We start from the raw sequence: 6,000 nt of genomic DNA, 5'->3' as shown, positions 1-6,000 counted from the left end.
CTTCTACGAATATAATTAGAAAAATAAAAATTATTCATCTTTAAGATTTAATAATATTACAGATAAAAATGGAAAACAGAACGGTGTTTTTGAGATTTAATAATAAAAACTATTCATCTTTAAGATTTAATAATATTCATCTTTAAGATTAGAAAAATACATGTAAACCAATTCTATTGCAGTTTGATATTGATTTGAATTTTATCCGATTAGTTTAATCTCGGATTCAATTTGAAGAAATTGGGACTCAGATCAAATTGAACTTTCAATTTTTTCAAATATACATGAGATTAGGGGTGTTTTTGTTTTATATTATTATTAAAATAATTTTACAATTTATTTGTCAACGGACATTATGTATTAATCTTCGACATAAAATCCGTTTTATTTCAAAAAGAAATTTTAGGTAGTACAATTAATATCTATTTCAAAAAGAACATAACAGGGAGGCAATATTGACCAATGGCTTCTAGTTTGCAAAATTTATTATTCTAAATAAGAAATTTAGAAATCCAAAAGAAGTAGCAAAGTATTAAGGGTTAACTATCCCACAGAATTAAATAATAAATAACCCAAAAATTAAAAAAGCAAAAGCAAAGTTATTTAGTCTGTTAAAAGTTGAAACATGCAGAATACAAAATATATATATGAAAGATTACAATATATAGTAATACCTACTACAAAAAATAAGAAGTTTAGTCACAAAAAAAACTGTGACTAAACTCCAAAATAACGGTGGCAATGATGTTTTTGCTACTAAAAGGTATTAAGCATGAGCTTAAGGAGGGAGAAGAGAGTTTGAGAGACAAAAGAAAGTTTGAGAAGAGTGTAGAAGATTTTAATTTGTAATTATTGAACCAATCGCAGAGAGAGACTTATTACACTGTATTTATAGACAAGCTAAGGATTAGTCTAACTAACTTGTCCTAGGTGACACAGTTATAACAAACTCTAACCACTTATAATTACACTTAGCAGACTAGCTAGTATAACCACTATAACTCTAATTACTTCTTACTATTATCACCTCCTCAACCTCAGGACCCGACACTCTCCAATCCTGAGTTTGTGACTGAAATCATGGAACAACTTAGATGAAACTGATTTGGTAAAGATATCTACTATTTAAACCGTGCCTCGAATATGACGAACCGCAACCTTGCCTTTTGCTACACTGTCTCGAACAAAACTCAAGTCCATCTCAAAATGCTTCAATTTTGAGTGAAGGATAGGATTCGCTGCTAGCATAAGTGCCCTAAGTTTGTCATAGTAAATGAGAAGAGGAGTGCGAAGAGGCATGCATAGCTCATTCAACAAGTTCTTAAGCCATGTAGTTTCTGGAATAAGTGCTGCGATCAAAGTTTTGAAAATTGGTTCGAACTGGCCGGTCAAATTGTGAACCGCTGCCAAATACAGTTCAGACAAAAGTCAAAACCGCCAAATTAGAAAACCGTCGTTGGACTGCCGAGCCGATTGAGAACTGGTCGGTCGAACCGAACTGTGACCCGGCCGATTTTTGAATTGTGTCAAAAATGGATGCATTTTGGTTGCTGAACCCTAACTCCCTAAGTTCCTAACCATTACCCCTCTCCTCTCCAGTCTCCACAACGGGAAGCAGAACGCGAAGCAGCACTCACCTAGACGGCTAGACCTCGAGCTTCTGCTGCAACCTCCATCCAGCCACCACCGTCGTCGCAACTTTTGTCCAGCCAGCGTTAGCCAGCTCTATTCGCGTAGCCACTTTTCGTCGTGCAGCTAGCTTTGTTTGATCTTTGAAAATTGAAACCACTACCAGCGCCACTTTTCGTCACGCAGCCACTTCCCATAGCGCCAGCTCTGTTCCACACTTCTACCCCGTCAGCCACTGTCTTACCTCTTGCCAGCCACTGTCCCTGCCAGCTTTGCTTTTTTCCAGGCTTCCAACTTCTAGCTCTAGGTATTTATTTTTCTTTGTAATAATAATTGTTGAATAATTGATTGCGATAAGGATCATTGCCGGAAATGAGGCTTTTCCCATGTCTCCCGAACACGAAGCCAATTGAGATGAAAGCTTATATTTGCTCCTTTACTTTTGTTGTCGGCAGACCGGTCTTTGCCTTTACTGACTAGTGATTAGCTCTGGTTCTTTACTGATTTTGTGTGTTGTGTTTTACTATTTTGTTTTGTGATTTAATTGTACCTAGGTTATGATTTTGTTGATTATTTGATGGCAATTATTGCACTGTTTCTGACTGATTGCTTGTTTGGTTTTATTTTTAATGGAACACCTTTTAGGAGAAGCCTTGAATCACCTTCAGGGTGGAAATCTCCTTGGTTCATAAACACATTTCTGTCTAGCCCCAGGATTGATACCAAAATTACAATTGAGGTATTGTTGATTCTGTTGGATAATTAGTTGATTAGTTTCTTGAAGTGGATTTATTGATTATTTATTATTTCAAAGCTCCGTGCTGCTGTTTTTGTGTTGTGATTTTAATTTACTAATTATTGTTTAGTTTTTGAATGTATTGTGATTATTGATTAGTGATGTGTTGCTGACTTGTTGTGTTTGTTTGGCTGTTTTGTGATTTACATGTGCTTGGATTGTGACTGCTTTGATGATTTATTGAGTAACATGATAAAGGAGCATTAAAGTGTCAAGTTTAGCTCGGGGTTATTGTGAAATCCTTTTGCTTTTCCTAATTTGTTTTGAGTATCCTCAAGTGAATACAATTTTACTATGAGAATGGAGACACCTCTCTTAATTAGAAATTTTTGGCATGTTAGGTGGCAGGTTAGAATTAGGTGGTGATAGCTTTGAGCCTGTAGCTATGGAAGAATAAGGTTTCTGAACTTCTAGTTTGTGTTAAATGATATAGATTGTACCGCTGCTAGTTCGAGGAACCTTCATTCTTTTATTTTGGTGAGGAAACCTTCATTCTTTTTCTTTGTTGCTTGGACAAATTTAAACTAGAGTTGGAAATGGTTTGATTTTTTTTGTATGATTTTTTGGATGTAATTGTTTTATTGATCAATGTCATCATAGCAAACATTTATAGAATAAAGAAAGGATTTTCGTTTCTCTTATAGCAAACTTTGAAAGCAAAAGCTTTAGTTCATTAAAATATTTAAGGTTGTACTTTATCTAAAAATCTTAAAACTTTGGATGATGACATTTTATGTAGTGCTTTAAATTTAGAAGATATTTTAATTTTATATTAGATTATAATTATGTTTTAAAGTGTTTATTTATAATTTATTTATTATTTTAATATAAAACAATTTTTTCGGTTGGACCACAGTTGAATCGTTTAGACCACTAAACAAATGAACCAGTGTCTAGAGGGGTTTGATGACCGGTTTGATTTTCAAAACCTTGGCTGCGATCCTACGATACTCTGCCTTTGTGCTGGAGCGTGACACTACATGTTGCTTTCATGAGAACCAAGACACCAAATTTGAACCATAAAAAAATACAGTAGTCAATAGTGGACTTCTGATCATTCGAATCATTGCTCCAATCACTGTCTGTGTAACAAGTAAGCTTACAATCAGATGTAGGTGAGATGTGAAGACCATGAGAGGATGTAGCACAAAGGTAGCGAAGTATTCACTTCACTACTTTCCAATGCGAGTCCAATGGGTGATAAAGAAATTGACACACTCGATTCACCGCAAAGGCAATTTCTAGACGTGTTACTGTGACATATTGAAGATTACCCACAATTGTTCTATATAGACTAGGATAAAAAAATGGAGATCCTTCTTGGCTGGATAGCTTGGTATCGGATGCCAAGGGAGTAAATCACCCTTTGCACTCACCCATGTTTGCATTCTTGAGTATCTCTTGGATGTATTTGGTTTGAATCAATGCAATACCAACTGAACCATTTGAATTAACCTGAATACCAAGAAAATAATAGAGAGCACCCATATTCTTAAGAGCAAAATTCTGATTTAATTGATGAACCCTGCGAGAAATTAGAGTGGGAGAGCTCCCTGTATGTATGTGATATCGTCTACATAGACCAAAGCAAACAAATTTTTTGAACCATCAAATCTGGAAAATAAGGAAACATCTGATTTTGTTGGTTGGAATCCAAGATAGCGAAACACACCATGCAACTTAGTGTAGCATGCTCTTGGGACTGGTTTTAGCCCATATAAGGCCTTGGCAAGCTTGCAAACCATAGACCTGTCCCCAGATTCATAGCCCTTTAGCTGCACCATGTACACATCTTCCTCAAGTTCACCATTGAGGAAGGCATTGTTAACATTGACCTGTCTTAGCTGCCAGCCATTCGACACTACAATGCTTAGCACCATATGGATGGAAGCAGGTTTGACCATCGGGGTAAATGTCTCTTTAAAGTCACAACCAGGTCATTGATGGAGACCTTGAGTGACCAAACACGCCTTGTACTTCTGGAGGGAGCCATCAACATTGAATTTAGCTCGAAACACCTACTTACAGCCTATCACATTCTTATCGGGTGGACATTTGACTAAAGTTCAAGTATTATTGCGCATGAGAGCAGCATATTCCTTATCAATGGCATGTTTCTAATGAGGTGTGGCTAATTCTTGTTTGACTATCTTTAGGACCAGAGATGTGTTGAAGGCCTTAGGTTTGAAGATGCTGGCTTTGGATCGTGTGGTCATGGGATGAGAGTTCACTGGTTGTGGTGGTTTTAGAAATTCGGTAAGTGTCTAAAGGAGGTTGGGTTGACATCGTCATGGTAGAATAAGATGGAGTAATATGTAATGTTGTGTTTGAGTAAGGGGATGGAGAATTAAGGGTTATGACGAGGGTGAAATTGATGGTGTATAGGAAGAAAAGGTGGTTGGTGATGGTCAGTAGATGAGGGTGAGGGCAGATTTGAAGACACAGTTTGGAAAGGGAAGGTGGATTCATCAATAACACATTGCTTGGTGATACTTATTTTTCCAGAGGGAAGTAAATACCTAAATCCTTTATACTACATACCATAACCAAGAAATACTGTTGGTTCAGATCTGAACACAAGCTTGTGATTGTTATAGGGTCGAAGATGAGGAAAGTATAGACAACTAGATACCCTCAAATTGTGTTAATCAGGTTTCTTGGAGAGCAATTGTTAAGAACTGGTGTTGAAAAAATGATAAGTTAAATGGCAGTCAAAAAAGCCTCACCCTAATATTTCAGAAGCACACTAGCACTAGCCATGAGAGTTAGTCCCATCTACACAATATCTCAATGCTTCCTTTCTAAATCACCATTCTGCTGATGCACATGAAGGCAGGCAAACCTGTGGATGATACCCTGATCCTGCAAATCTTTAGACAAACTAATATATTCCTTTGCATTATCACTCTGGAACATTTTAATTTTAGCATCAAATTGCAATTCAACCATGCTTTGGAAACATTTAAAAACTGATTTGAGATGTGATCTAGAGGAGATTAAGTATAGCCAAATATTAGAATACACAAGTTCAAGAGGCTTATTATACACAGTACATTACCGTCGGATTTACCGTCGGATTTAGCGTCAGACATTAGCGGCGAGTTTTTCCTCAGATTTACCATCGGAATTGGCAATGAATTCGTCACCCTAAAATATTACTGTCGGAGTCGGATTTAGCGTCAGACATTAACAGTGAGTTTTTTCGAGGATTACCAACGGAATTGGCAATGAATTCGTCACCCTAAAATTTTACCGTCGGAGTTGATGTTCCGACAGTAACGTCGACGGTAACAATTGGAGGAAAAAAAATTTTGGCGCACTAGCTGCCCTCGAACTTACTAGCGAGTAAATCCAACGCTGAACCTTATTTAGTGAAACGTTGCGTTTTGATTACACGCATAATGTTACCGTCAGATTAATCCGCATGTAAATCCAACGGTAATTGTGCCCTAAATTCGAACCGTGAACCGTCTTCCCCTTCATTTTGAAATTGGTTTTTCTCTTTACTCTCTCATCTTCTTCTCTCTCTAATCTCTCACCTCTCAGTCTCTCTCCAGCCCCCTACCGCCGCTGCA

The sequence above is a fragment of the Arachis ipaensis genome, chromosome B02, assembly GCF_000816755.2.
Source record: "Arachis ipaensis cultivar K30076 chromosome B02, Araip1.1, whole genome shotgun sequence".
NCBI classification, from domain to species: Eukaryota; Viridiplantae; Streptophyta; class Magnoliopsida; order Fabales; family Fabaceae; genus Arachis; species Arachis ipaensis.
Note: the sequence above shows the minus strand (reverse complement) of the source record.